The sequence below is a fragment of the Bombyx mandarina genome, chromosome 11 (assembly GCF_030267445.1).
Source record: "Bombyx mandarina strain Sakado chromosome 11, ASM3026744v2".
NCBI classification, from domain to species: domain Eukaryota; kingdom Metazoa; phylum Arthropoda; class Insecta; order Lepidoptera; family Bombycidae; genus Bombyx; species Bombyx mandarina.
Window position 1 is genome coordinate 5,551,394 of NC_143218.1, and position 17,930 is coordinate 5,569,323.

The 17,930-nt window shown below is 36.9% G+C and overlaps 1 protein-coding gene across 2 annotated transcripts in view; it reads right to left on the bottom strand.

Annotated features, from left to right (window-relative positions):
- mgl (low-density lipoprotein receptor-related protein megalin) overlaps nt 1-17,930 on the bottom strand; it is a 202,282-nt gene that overhangs the window by 167,097 nt on the left and 17,255 nt on the right. The gene's annotated exons all lie outside the window — the stretch shown is intronic.

Consider the following 17,930-nt stretch of genomic DNA (forward strand, 5'->3'; position numbering starts at 1 on the left):
CTGAAAGCAGAATACAATTCGTTAGAAAAATGCAAGTTTATTTTTTTTTAAACTACTCTAGAGATTTTAAGATAAAATATCTTTGAGCTGATTGAACGGGAGCACTCACAGCGTAACGTAGATCTGAGCAACTTCAATCACTCAGTATATTTACTACATTTGTGATTAGATAACGCATTATCCCCAGGTGAGCCGTAAGCTATATCGTCGCATCTATACTAATAAAAATACAAACACAATAAATCAATAAAGCAACAGATATACAAGAGTCAAACATTTTTTCATTAACTTCGAGTCGTCGGTAATCCGATTATCCGGGCGAAGTGGGCGTCAATAGCCGGCGATTATCGTTAACCGGTAACGACCGGATACGACCCGGTTTACCGGTAATGCGCTCGGGGACATTTGCATTGAGTACCAATTGTGCTATTAAACAGGTTAATTTGGAAGTTATCGATTTATTTCAAATAATTTCATGATTAGAAAATGGTTACCGTCGAGGGTTCACTAGTGGTCTGCTATCAATATTGCTAATGATGATTGAATTAAGTATAATACCGATTGGTATTTCGTAGTTATCCGAGATAGTATTTCAATTTTGTAAGTAGTTAGGACAAGGGCGTAAAGGATATATTTTTACTGAAGTATTGCGAGTTCACACGAGTCATAAACATAATAAAAACGCTGATATCAATCAAAATTTTCTTATAAAAAATTAGACGGTAGTTAGTGCAAAAATCAAATATCTATGAGTAAAACCGCGTAAAAGTAATCGATACTTCGGAATATAATAACCGCGAGTTTAGACCTTAAAAATACTCGTAATTATAATAAAAGAAACAGTGTAGCTCTTCCCAATCTGACCTGATCACATCATCTATAGTTTAGTTTTTCTGGTGACTTTAATCTTGCGGGTTCATTGACCACATCCAATACTATTTTTTTTATTGCCGACCAAAGCTATCACGACATATAACCTCACCAAAACGACAAATATCGTTTTCCATTCACGATAACGTTGTAAAATACTGTCTATTCGGTTCTTGGAAACTTCGCCGCGTTCACGAAGGAATCCATTACAATATCGTGGTGACATTATTGAGACATAGAACTCGTATGAAGATTGGTGGCCTCCGAGGACAGAATGACAGACGACCTGTATCACGCCACCAGAGCTAATGGAAAGACGACGGTCTCGTCTATAAAGCTTATGACCATTATTTTATTCTTGATAAGAATATATTAGACTCCTGCCGTCGATAGCGGAATAAGTATTTCGACATTTTAGATCAAAAAGCACTTTTATATATGTCAGAGAACTCAGGGCTGGCTCTCCTCTTTTAAAATCAAGATGAACTATGACAAGATATGGGAGAAACAGATCCGCATAATCTATAATAGTACCGGGAGTTTTAACGTAATAATTTTTTCTTGAATTCGATGGTCTACTAATTAAACCTAGTACTCAAGTATTTTTTTGCACAAATATTTGTGCTGTTTTATTTTTTTGTAGTATAATAAGATACACTAATACGGTGGCTCGAAATGATCTAGGCCGCTTACTTGTATAATTTGACTTATACATATAAGGTGACGTTAAACTTTGAGGTCAACAAATATATTAATTATTCCCACAGTAACAGCCCTACGGTTTTATAAAACAGCACACATCAGGCGGCTGTGTAGCACGCGCTGATCTATTCATGCAACCTCAGATTCAACTTCAACCTCTATTCATGCACCTCAGACTCCCAATAATCGTGGACAGTAGGTAAATCTAAACGATTCTTCGGTGACATTTCGTGGAGCCGAGATCGAGGCCACGGAATTGACCTGCTTGTCGAACAAATAAAGAAAAGCGACACCAACGAAACACGTTGTAACGGTATCAAACAGGGTGTCCAATTTAAGAGCGGATAGCGATTTCTTTATTTATTGTTTTGGATTCTGATTCACACACCTGATAGCCGAATATGTACGATTTTAAACACGACTTTATTTTATAATCAGTAATAAGATTCAATAATGCGCACGCTCGCGCACACACTTGATACTTAGTTAATATCCCAAGAAACCGCTCATTGCTGCCAAATATTGAAAATGACGATTTTATCTAATATATAAAATTCTCGTGTCACAATGTTCGTTCCCATACTCCTCCGAAACCGCTTGACCGATTCTCATTAAATTTTTTATGCATATTCAGTAAGCCTGAGAATCGGCTACTATCTATTTTTCATACCCCTAAGTGATTAGGGTTGTCCACCTCTAACATTTTTTTTTTTATTTGGACTTTTTTTTTGTTATAATGAGGTATTATGTGGTTGAATGAGGTTTTGTTATTTTTATTATATATTCCCTCATTGTTCACAGCACTACATGCCTTTTTCACTCATTTACCACATCCTTACACACTTATAATAAGTTAGTTTTTTTTTCTACACTAGAAATTCCCTAGAAATCTTATTTAAAGCAAAACAATGTTTGCCGGGTCAGCTAGTATTTTATAATTGAACGTACTAAAAACAAATTTACGACTTACTATTTTCAGTATTTGCACTTTTCATAATTTTCAGTTTAGTTCCGTATAAAAGTTAGTTCTCAAATAAAATTCTCGTGATCACTTTTGATTTAAACCAAAGTCAGTCACAAGTAACGGTCCACGGCGTGCGAGCATCTCCGTGATTCACTGCACCTCTATCCACTATCCTTTTCACTCTCGCTATCACAAAACTAATTGAAAGGAGACAAAAGTTGTACAGTGACAATGGGAGACGGCGGCCGGTCTGTAAGCACAGCGTGAGTTATTGAATTAAATCGTGCTTCGTGGGTCGACATGCATTTGGGTTAGATTTGGTTGATGACATTTTGAGTGTGTCACCGTGGCACGGAATCAGACTCAAATTTTTGAATCTATTTAAATTTTTTGGAACAAAGTTCCTTATGGGACTTTATTAAGTAAGATTTTTACTATTTATGTATAGTCTTAGTATGATGGCTATACAGTGTCTAATATATAGTCTACGTGATGATGGCTATTATTATTATTATTCATATAAATAGCTGTTTCTTTGTATATTATTAATATAATTTTTTTATAAAATAAAGTTGATAACTTTGTAGTTTTTTTTTTTATCAATAAAAAAATCATAATAAAAAATGTATACCCGAACAATTATTTTCTTTATACCTTGAATAGAACTTAAAATTAATATTTTTATAATAAGGAACTTCGTTCCTATCCAGTGTCCCACGACACCACGCATCTTTTTTTATCGACATTTTAACTTTATTAGGTTGTCAGTCGAGCCGGACTTGGACTAACTGTTGACTGGCTACCGGAAATCAATCTGAATCTTAAACAGTCCTGGAGTAGAGAAATAGGCAGGATGGAACAGATCTGTGTAGGAGTTTCAAAAATAATATTTATGAACTCGTACGGTGATATATGTTCCTTATTTAAGAAACAATCAGTATTTCCATAATTTGTTAAGCATAAGTACAAACAATAAATAACTAACTAACAACTTACAAAACACACCAGCAGATAGTGAATATTATCAAGTAGGTAATTAACATTGTATCCAGATGAGGGATGTTCCATTCAGTTGAGTCTATCTACTTCTTTCATATTTCTCTTGAACTAATATATTTTTTACCTTATTAATGTAAATAAAGACTCCGTCGACGAAGCTAATGAAATAAAACATTAGTTTTATCTCAACATTTTCAATTCGCGACTCAATTCAAACAGTCTGCTACAATAATATTATTATAATTTGTTTGATGCATTTTAGAGCAGTTGGCGGAGAGCCAGTCGGTAAAGTATATTATTTTAGTTGGTTTGGGAAATTAAAAAATTTAAAGTTAAATTCTATGTTAATTCATGTGAATCAATGAAAACCTTTAAAAGCAGATTCAGTTTGTTGTACTTGCCGTTTATGCAAGAGGACGTACGTTCGAAATAAGCAGTTTTTAACTATTTGTTAAAATCAAAATACTAAATTAAGCCACGTATTTTGCTCAAAGTCGTTCACGGTTGGCTACCGACTGTTAACAGCATAGACCAACCATATGTATTCAACACGAGTTTCTTTTTTATTGCTTAGATGGGTGGACGAGCGCTCACCTGGTCTTAAGTGGTTACTGGAGCCCATAGACATCTACAACGTAAATACGCCACCCACCTTGAGATATAAGTTCTAAAGGTCTCAGTATAGTTACAACGGCTATCCCCACCCTTCGAACCGAAACGCATTACTGCTTCACGGCGGAAATAGGCGGGGTGGTGGTACCTACCCGTGCGGACTCACAAGAGGTCCTACCACCAGTGATTACGCAAATTATAATTTTACATAAAAATATGTTACATATTAAAAATTGATTTTCTTAATCGTCCAGAGAAAGTCACCGGAGGCTCTTTTTTGCGAACTGCAGGATGACAATGGCCACGTCAAATACTCCTACATGTGTCTCGTCACCAGGAAACTAAACGTCCTTTTTTCGCTTGAACAGAACCAGGATATCACGCCACTTCAATCTGATTGCTAACGTGGGGACAATGCAAGTAGGACATCAAGGATTAAAACAGTAGCTCCTGGCTGACGAGAGAAATCCAAAGTCCAAAGGAAAATGACAGTAATAAATTGAGAATGAGCACAATAGCTGACACAATAGCTGTTGAGAACTAAAGTGATATCGTACGAAAGACTTAATGTATAGTCTTGCATTCGGAATCTTTTAACTTGAAGGCAAAACTTTGCATATACAGTAGATGCCTGTTTCTGCCTGCCTATTTCTGCCGTGAAGCAGTAATGCGATCCGGTTTGAAGGGGAGGGCAGCCGTTGTAACTATACTTGAGACCTTAGAACTTATATCTCAAGGTGGGTGGCACTTTTACGCTGTAGATGTCTATGAGATCCAGTAACCACTTAACACAAGGTGGCCTGTGAGCTCGTCCACCAATCTAAGCAATAAAAAAAAAAAAAAAAACTACATACACAAAACTAAACATCTTATTGTTTCATTTCTAGATTCAGTATGATTACAATTTACTTTTTTCTGTTAGCATGATATTTAATTTTTTACCTGTTAGGTGGAGGAACAACATTAACACAACCTACGCGCTCGCAATTACTTTACGTGGTTTGTATCTACGTCATGTATTTCAAAATAAAGAATAAACATAGAATGTTATGTTTTCCGTCTCAAATCTGCGACCAAAGAGACACCCAAGACGCCGCTGGACCAAAAACAATAAAAACAAACATAAAAAAAAAATTCATTTTTAACGTTAAATACTGACTATGAATTCTGCTCTAAAAATGTCAGCTAAAGTAATACAAAAACATTTTATTATTATTTGCAAAGCAATTAGACTGATGGTACTCAGGATTCGAAATTATATTAAATTTCGTAAGTAAAAGTTATTCGGGATTCTTTCAGAGAGAAATATAATGTTTATATCTCGCATGGATGGGTTTGGTTTATATCATAGTACTGCCACTTTGACGAGAAATCATGTTATGGGGGAAACATTGAGATTTTCCTATTACAAAGGGAAAAATTTCAATGGATGAAGTAATCGCTAAAAAGCGATGACAAGCCAATATAAAGCTGGAAAAGCTCCTCGATGCTATCGGCGATAAAAAAAATAAAAAAGATATCGAGAAATGGGAATAGCGATCTTACTTAACTGAAGTCGCCATGATAGTGTTAAAATCATAGAAAATTCATCATGTCTAAAATTATTATCAATGTGCGAGAATACTGCTCGTTTAGGAGCCTAGAAGTTTACCGTAACATGCAGCAGTACCCTAATAGCAATAAACCAGTATAATGCAAGCGGCGCTCGCCACCTTGTATTGGCTACTGGCCAGCTATTTTACCAGGGGAGTATTGAACAGCATTATTAAATACTAGCTGTACCCGTCCGCTTCGCTGAGAATTTAAAATTTACATTATTATTTCTCACCCCCACAAAGATTCTCATCACTAACGCACCCGCAACTGGTGTAGGAAGACCAACACTCATATAAATATTGGCCTATCCATTAAGTACATGTATTTTCTACATGGATACCAAGTTTCAAGTAAATCGGGTGCAAGGTTCAGTAGTTATAACGGAACATCCGTAAAAACCACTGTAGATTTATATATTAATATAGACAGCACATACAGAAAAATCAAAGAAATATATTTATCGAGGTGCTAAAAACACTTTTGGGCTAGTAGTTGAAATCGAGAGATCATTACCCCGCGCATCGAGTTTACGGGATGGTCTGCGGGAGTTGAAATCATGGCCACTAGAGCGAAGTTTCAGCAGTGTATAATTAGTAAAACTAACGATTAGCCCACGACAGTTCCCAACATACCTACGTTGTTCAAGATAAGAAATCAGATATAAATAGCACAAATAGGGTGAGAATATCAAAGCTATGGCTTACAAAGAGTAGTACTAGTAATAGCTTGAGGTTGATAACCAAATCTTTCAATAGCCATTGACAAGTACCTGTACATTATTGCCATGTTAATTTTCCTAAAAATTCATAGTACCGGTAGAATGACAAGCCTATCAGTTATTCCCCAATTAGATCGACCCCCCAGCATAAAATTACTAAGTACACCCCTGTCGACCGCACGCATACAATAGTCGTTCACCACGTGTTTGGAAGACGGAACATATTTGTAGGCATTCGAGAGGTGTGGCTTAACGTATACTCAGACCACAGTCTTCACTAGGACCAGGTTCGTTTGAGTGTGGTGCTTACGTAAGTGTTTACCTCCGGTAAGTGGTCAACAGACAGTCAAGTGGTACATTTTATGGAATGGAGGTAACGATAGACTGTGGAAAAGTTCTGCATGTGATGCAAGATGTGCTAAGCTGGTTGAAAGACCAGATAATCTAGTTGTGACCCTAACAATACATCGTACACAATACTGAATGGTTTAATTGGTGCTGATCTCGCAAATGCTTTGGAGTTTAACACGCTGAACGCTTTTCGAAGCATCGGTGGACTAGCGTACTATATATAGTATTTGGACCAGGCCAAAATCAGGGAATCAGTAATTTTGATCAACTAGAAATTATCATTCTAAAATTTATAAAATGCGATAATTTGCACTGTAGATTAAAATTAGCGACTTTTACCGTCTAATTTTTAAGATATTTTAAAAGTCTACAAATCTTGATAAGAACTACGAGTTTCTATTGGATTTGAAAACCACGCCGTTTGGGCCGCCTAAAGGGCCACACGTCTCACTTCCATTCGCATTTTGTTTAATAGCTGAAATCTATGGCTTGTAGGAAGCGTTTACGTTGGAAGCTTTACGCTGCTCACGGGTGACTCTCATAGCCATAACGGTTCAATACGATAAGGCTCACCAGTGAACTTTGAATGAAAATTACTCGATTTTTCATATAGCGTTCAAAGTGTTAAATAGCCAATGAATACAATAAACCCGTAACTGACTTTGAGTGGTTACGAAAGCCCGTGGACAACGCAATGCGTATACGCCACCCACTTTGAGACATGAGGACTAAGTTTCAATTTGTAAAGCATAACAGTTGGCCCACTCCTCAAACTTCAGAAATGGACAGGGTTATGGTACCCACCCGCGTGGGCTCAGAACACGCCCTGCCAATAAAAATAATTAAATTTATATGTCTCCTCTAATTCTTTTAGTTTTGTTGATTATTGTTTGCAAATCATCCATCTTTATATATTAGAGACTATTTTTGTCTGTTTTGTCCGGAAGACGCCCTCCATAAGATGCTCGTGTCCATTACAAACATCGTAATGTGATACGTAGCATAGTTATAATATTATACAAATATTGCCATTTCTAATTTTCCCGGTTCATCCTAATAACAAATCCTTTTAAGATAAGTAGTACTTGCGTAACAAATAGAATATACATAATAATATGTATAACAAAAACGTGTGCCGCGAACCTCAATATATTTTCACAAATTTTCATTTTATATAAAATATGTGCGTCAAGCTTCGCATTTAATCTCAAAATAATTCTAAATGATTCTTCTACATGAATAAAAGGTTAAATTTCAAAAGTAGATCGGTAAACCGAACCGAAAATAAATAATAGTTTAAAAAAACTAACAAAATACGCTTTTATGGAAAATCCAACTAAAATACAGATTTTTTTTTATTGCCCTTGTATGCAGACGAGCATACGGCATACTGATGGTAAGTGGTTACCGTCGCCCATGGACTTCAGCAATGCCAGGGGCAGAGCCAAGCCGCTGCCTAGCGCTTAACACTCTCCACAAACCTCGTTTGAATAAGGACATGTCATAGCGCTCGGGAAACACTGTGGAGGGGAGCTCATTCCATAGCTGGATGGTATGTGGCAAAAAAGACCTCTGGAAACGCACTGTGGATGACCGCCGTGGCTCCAGGTAGTATGGACGAACTCTACTCCGGTGGCGGGCGGCGCGATGGTAAAAACGAGATGCCGGTATCATCTCGAACAATTCCTCAGAGCACTCCCCATGGAACATACGGTACAAAATACAGAGGGAACCAAAGTCCCTCTGCAGACCCAGAGGTTCCAACCGATCCGTGAGAATGGGATTATCGACAATCCGAACGGCCCTTCTCTGTATGGAGTCAAATGGAAGAAGCTGGTATTTGGGAGCCCCGGCCCAGAGATGGGAGCAGTACTCCAAGCGAGGCTGGACTGGTGCTTTGTAAAGCAAAAGCCTTTGTCCAGGCGTGAAGTACCGCTACGCTCTGTTGAGGACTCCCAGCATTTTGGACGCCAACTTGGCTTTGCCTTCCAAATGACTCCAAAACTGGACATCGCTCGAAATGTCGACCCCAAGTATCCCGACACTCTCGGAAGATTGCAGGGATAATCCTTGGAATTGCGGCGCCATGACAAAGGGTCCTTCTTCGCAGTGAATAAAGACTGAATTCGCAATGAATTTTAATATATTTGAATTAAAAATAGTGTAAGAAAAAATGATTTTATTGTAAAAAAGCGTTCGGTGCATGGCATAAGTAGTTATAAATATTTTATGAACAGATATGAGTAGAAGGGTTATTTTGATAATATCCTGAAAAGTGAGTTTGTTAATTTTTTTTAACTATTATTTATTTTTCATTTTTTAGTTGAACTAAAATTTTTTAAATTTTTTTTTCTTTAATTTTTTTTAAATGTTGATTTGTCATCGGTCCTTAATAAATATACCAAATGTCGAGTTAATCTGACGTTTTGAAGGGGTTCAAAATCATGTTCAAAGATTCCGTTACATACGTCTGAAGCTAATAAAAGCGTATTAAAAAAAACACATATATTTATTAACTTCACGCAATAAATATTATTTATCACAGACTTAAATTACCATGTCTATGCCCTAATATCAAAATATATTGAAATAAACACATACATACATACATACATAATAAATAGTAAAATGAACAAACAAGTTTATTAGCTCAATTTAATCCAAGTTCTTTGTACTCAGCCGGGCGACTGTCGCTCTGTACACAAGCCTTATAGAACATTGAACTGTGTTTACGACGGTCGGAAAATCAACACGTATGTGCTAATCATCACAATGATACGAACTTTGTGAGTGACGGTATAACCATCTACCTATTAGAGTTTTCCACGCATGTATGTAAATCCCGTTCTATAATCTAAAAGCAAAGTTTATTTATTGTTCATGTACACATCCTTGGACCAATAAGTAAGACGTCCGTACGTGTTAATCACGTAATGAGCTGCAGCATCTTATTGGAAAATGTTTTGACGTAGAATTGTTCTTAGGTATAATATAAAGTAAATTTTTGCTTTAATTTGTAATCATATTTTTATAGCTTTTATAGCACCTGGTGTTAAGTGGTATCCAGAGCCCAAAGACATCTACAACGTAAATGCATCCACCTCGAGACATGAGGTCTCCGTTTTTTAACAGCACAACGCCATCCCGCCCCTCAAACCGAAACGCATTGCTGCTTCACGTCAGAAATAGGCAGGGCGGTGGTACCTACCCGCGCGGACTCACAAGATGTCCTACCACCAGTCAAAACAGTAATAATCTAGCCTTTGATATATCCGCTCCTAATACTCAAGTCTGTATAATTAACGGACTATAGTTAGTTATAGAAGAGCATAAAGGTAGACACGTGCTAGATACGTATTTGTATGATTTGTAGTACAGTACATTAATGAAACTTCGGCCACCGACCCGCAAAAAGAAACCTATGAGACACCGCTTTAGTTATCTTCGGCTACATATAAAACAAATGAAGTTCTTATACTACAAGAGTGACAGATCGGATAATTTTAAAAATACTCGCACAGTCTTCTAATATGATTTTTAAAACGTTTAAAATTTGAAAGAGAGAGAGAGAGAGTATTCTTTATTGTACATCAAAAAACAAATAAACAGTGCGATACATTAAAAACAAAAAAAGTACAATTGGCGGTCTTGTCGCTAAGAGCGATCTCTTCCAGACAACCATCAGGTGGACAAGAATCATTTGGAAACGAACCACGCGCGGTGTACTTTAATACTTATTTATATAATTACTATTTCATCTTTAATGTGGCAATTACAAAACAGAAACAGTAAAACGAATTTGGTTATCAATGTGTTAAATTTATAAGATTTATTTACTCATCTAATTATTTTTAAATTTTAATATTAAATATGGAATTAATGTTCCACATACATTTATTTTTTACAAATTTTCACGTATCAGTAATTTGTATTTCATAGATAATACTAACATATCAATCGTGAACACTGGTAAACATTAGTTTACTTGACGAACTGAACTGACACACACACACACACACACACAACACAACTGAAAACAATCCTTCTCTCGAACATTCTATTTAGCGTAATTAAAATATTTTAATAACCTAAAATAAGACCTCTTAACATCTCTTGTCTTAAAATCTCTTGCGTTACACGCCCACACATTCAGTAGAACGGGCAGACTGTAAATCATCAGACTAAATACCACAGGTCATTGACATTCGTATGCTAATACCAGAGTCATTGTTTCAGGGCGGTCACTCGAGACGAGTCGTGAATTGTAATCTTAATGTGAGATGTATTATCACGCTGGGCTGATACTGGATCCACGGAGGAATATGAAAACTATTGGGCTAACACTTCACCTAATGAATATTAAGACGTCAAACCTGACAGCGCCGGCAGGTTTCAGTGGCCAGCCAACATAACCTTCACCTGAAGTCAGTTTATTCTTCATTCACATAAAAAAAAAGATATGTTGGTGTCGTGGGACACCGGATAGGAACGAAGTTCCTTATTATAAAATTATTAATTTTAAGTTCTATTCGAGGTATAAAGAAAATGATTATTCGGGTATACATTTATTATTATGATTTTTTTTATTGATAAAAATAATCGCAGGGGTCAATGGAGCAGCCTCGCCCTGACGGAACCGCCTGCATGATCACGGTATCCCCTACGCCAGATAAGTACGATTTAGCAAGAGAAATACGAGAACGTCTATCTACTGTGTAACATCTCGTCACCGCGATTCAGGCATTGTTGAATTTACGCGCAGAGACATCTGTTGATAACAAACTAAATAGAAAAAATCTTACACTACGGACGTTTTTTCCCTGTTAAGGTACCCCTCCGCATTGTCCCATAAGGAACTTCGTTCGAAAAAACCTTGGTCAATGTAATTTTTGTTCTGTCCGCTTTACAATAAAACTTTCCATATTAAGAATATTTAACCATAGGCATTTACGTTGAAAAGTAATTTACTTACGTCTTCGATTTCACACGAGTGGACAACACAAAAAATCCCCGGGAATACGTTTAGTAGATGAGTTCGTGGTGCATTTGATTGGCTTATACTGACGTCCGTAACCATATCTACAATGTCATCCTGTGGGTTTCTAAACGACCACGGCCATGCTCGTGCCTGTACCGATTCTTATTACAGATATACGTGTAAGATCATGAACGACAACTTAGTCTAATGACACACGCTAAGTTCGTAGTGAGAAAGAGAGAGAAAGAGAGAGAATACACTTTCTTGCACACCAAAACACAATTTACATTCAAAAAAACAATCAAAAAAGCAGATACATTTGTACAATAGGCGATCTTATCGCTAAAAGCGATATCTTCCAGACAACCGTTTAATTTACAGAAATTCTGGAAAATATAAAAATATAGCAGGTATGTTGCGGTGCACTACAAGTAATACATTATTACAGAAAATATATACAGTTTACATATAATATGAAATATATAGCTCACTGATTTATATACCAATATCTCATGTATATTGGTATATAAATCAGTATGGATGTCATGAACTTGGTAGCGTTAAAGGTCGTTCTTCAGGACGCTTATAAAGTACTTTGATTCTAGCATTATAAGTATTCACTGCAAACAGACAAAATATTTTAATGAAGGTATAGCAAGGCAAGCAAGCAAGAACAAGAAGCAAAGAAGAACAAAATTAAATCAAACCTTGTGCCCTTAAAATGCCCTTAGAAGAAGTACATAGATATTAGTAATTTGTTCAGTAACATATAAATACTAAACGAGTACCACCGCCCTGCCTATTACTGCCGTAAAGCAGTAATGCGTTTCGGTTTGAAGGGTGGGGCAGCCGTTGTAACTATACTGAGACCTTAGAACTTATATCTCAAAGTGGGTGGCGCATTTATGTTGTAGACGTCTATGGGCTCCAGTAACCACTTAACACCAGGTGAGCCGTGAGCTCGTCCACACATCTAAACAATAAAAAAAAAAAAAAAAAACAAAAACTTTTGTACTTATTTTTAAACGTCTGGCTTAGTCAGTATATAGCGCTGCACAAATATACGGATTTTCTGTATTCTTTCCTTTTATTATTCTTTATTGATATATTAAAGACATTTTCAAGGTCGCATGTGCATAACGTGATGCGTGTTCACGTAGTATAATATCATAGTCAGGTAGATACATACATTTAGCCCCGACTACTAACAACTGAGCAAAAACTTTAACGATTCAAACATAAAACTTTATGATATCAATATCAATTAGTTATATATTTCTAAGACTCGTACTTATAAGGTGAGTCGGTCAAATCAAAGGAGATTTTAGCAATTCGATTTGATAGAAATTTAAATAAAATAGTTTACAAGCTTTTTACAATTCATTAGATTTTTTTTTCCTACCTAAGCTGATAGCCTTGAGAGGCTATATCAGCGTCGCCTTAACTAGTAGGTGAGCTCACGGGGCTCAAACCTGATGACGTTGCTAACACGAACCCTAGCAAGAGTCGTCCTTCGCAGAATCTACCACCGGATCGGAAACGCGACCCACTGAGAAGATCCGGCGAGAAACTCAGTGGGCTGTGTCTGAGGGTTAATTTACTCCTCGAGCCCTTCGTCGCAAGCGACGGGTTCGACGAGGACGATGACCGGTGCTTGAGGTACCTAGAAGCACCCTTCATTAGAACAGTATCTTGAAATTACATTGGTGGCAAATTTAGTTTTTTGTGAATAATGTCTGCATCAATTTTTCACCATAACATTGAATAAATCCGTATTCTATAGTGAATAGAACGGTATCAGATCTAAATACTTACTGGGGGATATTGAAAGTGAGCATTGTGGTCACAGCGCGGGCTCTAGCCGTATCTGAGCTTGTCTGGAAGCGTAATTGAAAGTTCAAAGACCAAACTCAACGGTGGAAGGTTTTCATATTAATTTGGGATTACCTTTCTTTAATATAGAAGGGTCAGTCCCGCAGGGGATGGTATGAAAAATTCCTTTGTTAGATTTCAAAGTGATTTTTGGAGATATTCGGAGATTTACTCACAGTCCGTTAAACAGGGAGCACGTATTTATAAATAGTTTGCGGTGATATATACGTTTTGGCAAGTAGTACTGTGACATTATCTACTTATGTACCTTGAATGTATTTGAGTACGACAAAGCTAAAGTTATGTAAAGTATGTGACATGCATAGCTTTTATTGAAATAGTTGATCGAAACGGAGAGAGTTTAGACCTAACTGATGTCCGTAGTCCGTAGATATCGGGACGTTAATACCGCCAGCCACCTTGAAACGTGAGGTCGAATAGCTCACCGTTCAATTTCCTCGTAGCTCTTAAACTATTATTTTATTTATTACCGAAGTATTTTGTCTCAATAAATATCAAATACCATTTATTATGTGTCTTAATAATGGCACTTGAAGAGGAAGATTTATTTCCGGTGAACAGAACAGTTGTGGATGATCGGCGCCACCGGAAGTACGTCACGGAAGTATTAACTTCCTCCGCGTACATGCACCCATGATACGCATACAAATGATGTTTTTAAAACCATTGTATTTCGCAGTCATCAAATAACTGTACACGTTCTCATTGTTATAGACGAAAATAGATTACGGAGGAGCCAGTCACCGTCGTCGCCCTAGACACGTCCTTACGGATCCATCAGATCCAATAACCTTTGCATTAGACGCTTTCAGCTCTAACACTAGGAGCAGGCTTAAGGATCCCGGTAACCGTACTCGTCGAACTCGTCAAAGAGGTCAACGTGCAACCTAACCCATGCATCAGCCCGTTGAGTTTCTCGCCGGATCTTCTCTGCGGGTCGCGATTCGGATCCGGTAGTAGATTCATTCGCGAAGCAACTACTCTGAGGTGTTAAGTCTCCTTCGGAGGCATTCGGGCAACTGTTGGCAAATCCCACCCCTCCTGGCTGAGCCTTTGCTCGCCCACCTGTCCTGGTGAAACTGGAAAGGCCTCCGAGCCACCGGTAGTCCTTCAATGATAAAAATTTTTTTGGATAGACTGGCGACGGTTCGACTAGTGCTAAGTGATGCCTTAGACGTCGAAACTCTATAGATCATAATGTAAATCACCCCTTTTGAAATATGAGATCAAAACATTTTTTATGTTGCATCAATAGCTGTATTATCATTCACGAGAAATAGGCAGTAAGTAGCCTTGTAAATCTGTGATTCTGGTTTTATCGACAAAAACATCAAGCCTTTCTTTGTCAGCTCAAGGTTTCGCGTATTTATTATCTAAACAAAGCTATTGTTTTGTAAATAGCGTTCGCCGACTACCTCGGCGGCACGTATGCATGAACTACCTAATACTACATACTACTGATAGCGGTGTTTACATCGTTCCAACTTTGTGATAAAATAAGTTTAAAAATTAATCATCCACAATAGCAAGACTAAGATGGAATTCCATCTTTGTAAATATGTGCGAATTCTTAATTAATTTTAACGATAAAAACGTAACATTTGATAACGAAGTAAATACGCAAATTTAATGAGCTTGTAGTACTTGGAGAGAGATTAAGGATTATTCGTCATTCAATTTTTTAATTTTGTGCTATTATATCTACCCTCTATTTTTCTATGAAAACTATTTCTAGAATTTTACGTCTCATTTCACGTTGAACGAACTAACAAAAACTTGAGGCCTGGCAATTAGTTGGATTTGGGTTTTCATTTTCACGCTAAGAGGATCCCATGTGTTAGATAAGCACCAACCATATGCTCGATTAAAATAGGGTGTTTAGGGAAACGTCAGAAAAAATATAAATGACCACCACGCGAGATAAAACTGTAAAAGTAACTTGGATTATAAACTTGTGGTAATATTGCAGGTAGCGTGTGCCGGGCAGGTAGGGTAGTTCGCAACAGTAGATACCTGCTTCCTGCTTCTTTGCCCCGCGCAACAGTGATGCGGTCCAGTTTTAAGATTGCAAAATTATTTACTGGCGGTAGGACGTCTTGCGAGTCCGCACGCGTAGGTACCAACCACCCTTTTTTTTCGGGCCGGGAGCCGAACCCCTACGAGGTCGCCGCGCCTAGGGGGCGCGCGGGATATGTGGGACTTGACGATCTGCAAGGTGTTGGGAGCAGACCGCGGGAGGTACCACCACCCTGCCTGTTTGCGTTTCGGTTTAAAAGGCGGGGCAGCCGTTGTAGTTTTAAAAGTGAGACCTTAGAGCTCATGTCTCAAGGTGGGTGGCGACATATACCTTTCGGTAACCACTTAAGACCAGGTAGACCGTGAGCCCGTCCACCTATCTAAGCAATAAAAAAATATATTATTATTCTGATAGTGAAGGTAGGCTATAAAAGTTAGTATTCTTGTTCCTATGGATTTGAGCATTAAACTACATAATGTGGGAGTAACTTACTAATGCCTACAACTCTTAAGCTACACTTAGCCTTCCGCGTGGATTTTTAATTTCACGTAACAACAAGTAATAAATATTATTAAAATCACGAATATATCTTAATATGGGCAGTGAAATGCGCCATTTCATTTATAATTTAAATCTATGATAACTTAACTTTATAAATTGAATAATTCAAGTTCAATTTTCACCGTTGTTCACCGTTGAATTACAAGAAAACATTTCAATACAAAAAAGAAACTGATAAAGACAGAAAAAAACACTAGCAATTAATATTCCTGCATTAATATACAATTTCATTGTTATTTAGTGTGGTGTTATTGTTAATATATAAACGTTTGCACCTGTTTCAATATGTAAGAGGATCTATTTAAAATGTCGCAGAAGGTCGAATAACATTGTAAGAGCTGACTCATTCATTTCTGTGAGTGATAAGTACGTAAAAATAAATCTTTTGTATTTACGTGTTCACGATTAGCATCCGATATTGTATTGCTAGAGTTAACAGCCAACTTAACTTGCTTTAAATAGTAAGTACAGTTGATATGATAAGGCTAACCATCGTCGTTGGTGGGAGAACACGGGCACCTCACACTCATTAGTTCCTTGGTCTTGTATAACTTTTTATCACGTAATGTAATATTAATTGATTACGAGAGCTTACGGACATCATAACGTAAAAACCACCAAATACCTAGAGATACGAGGTCCAACCTGATTCCTCGCCCTTATTTAATCATATGGTACAGTTAAAAAGAGTAAGATATCTGTTATTCCAATAATATTGGTGGTATCGTGTACCGTAGTGAAATCGGGCGAACTCTTTATCCAATCTCCTCCTACAGATCTACTTCGATACGAGGCTCAGTTTCAACGGTCCGAGGACCTCAGCTTTGTATATAAATAAAAAATATATAAAAATGAATTGCTGTTCGTTAGTCTCGCTAAAACTCGAGAACGGCTGGACCGATTTGGCTAATTTTGGTCTTAAATTATTTATGGAAGTCCAAAGAAGGTTTAAAAGGTAGATAAATATGAAAATGCTCGGAATTAAATAAACATAACAATTTTGTTTTCCCATTGATCTCTCCCCCGTCGGATGGAATCCTTTTGTCTGTTTTAGGTTTACTAGAGGTCCCGCAGTAATCGAAATTCGACTATAATTAATTGGAATTGTAAGTTTGTACACTATTATGATTGTATTTTATAGTTCTATAATCACAAATTTCGCCAAGATTACACTACAAAAAATATTAACAAAGACAAAAAATATTTAATCTATTCTCAATTTGACAACAGACGTCAAGAACAAAAGTTTGACAATAAATAGTATGCATGCGTTTGTGCGTCAAATACATGGTGTGTAGTGTGTGTAATGTTTTCTTTATCGATTTAATGTATCTTTTACGCATTATTTTAAAAAAATATTAGCATTGTGCACTTCTTCTCTATATTCTCTATAAGTGTGGAAAATTTCATACTCCTCCGTCTGCGTAATTTTCGTAAAAAGGGATACAAAGCTTTTGCTTCACGTATTAATATATAGATTTTATACAAAAGTTTAGGTATTTTATTTATCGATTGAGGCACTACGAAGTCTGCCGGGTCAGCTAGTAAAAAATAAATAAATCAAAAGCGTCTGTCACGCACACCGCATAACGCAGCATATTGTTTCACATTCAAATGAATGAACAACAAACGGTCAGAACGTTAATTATATAAACATGGAGACAATGGG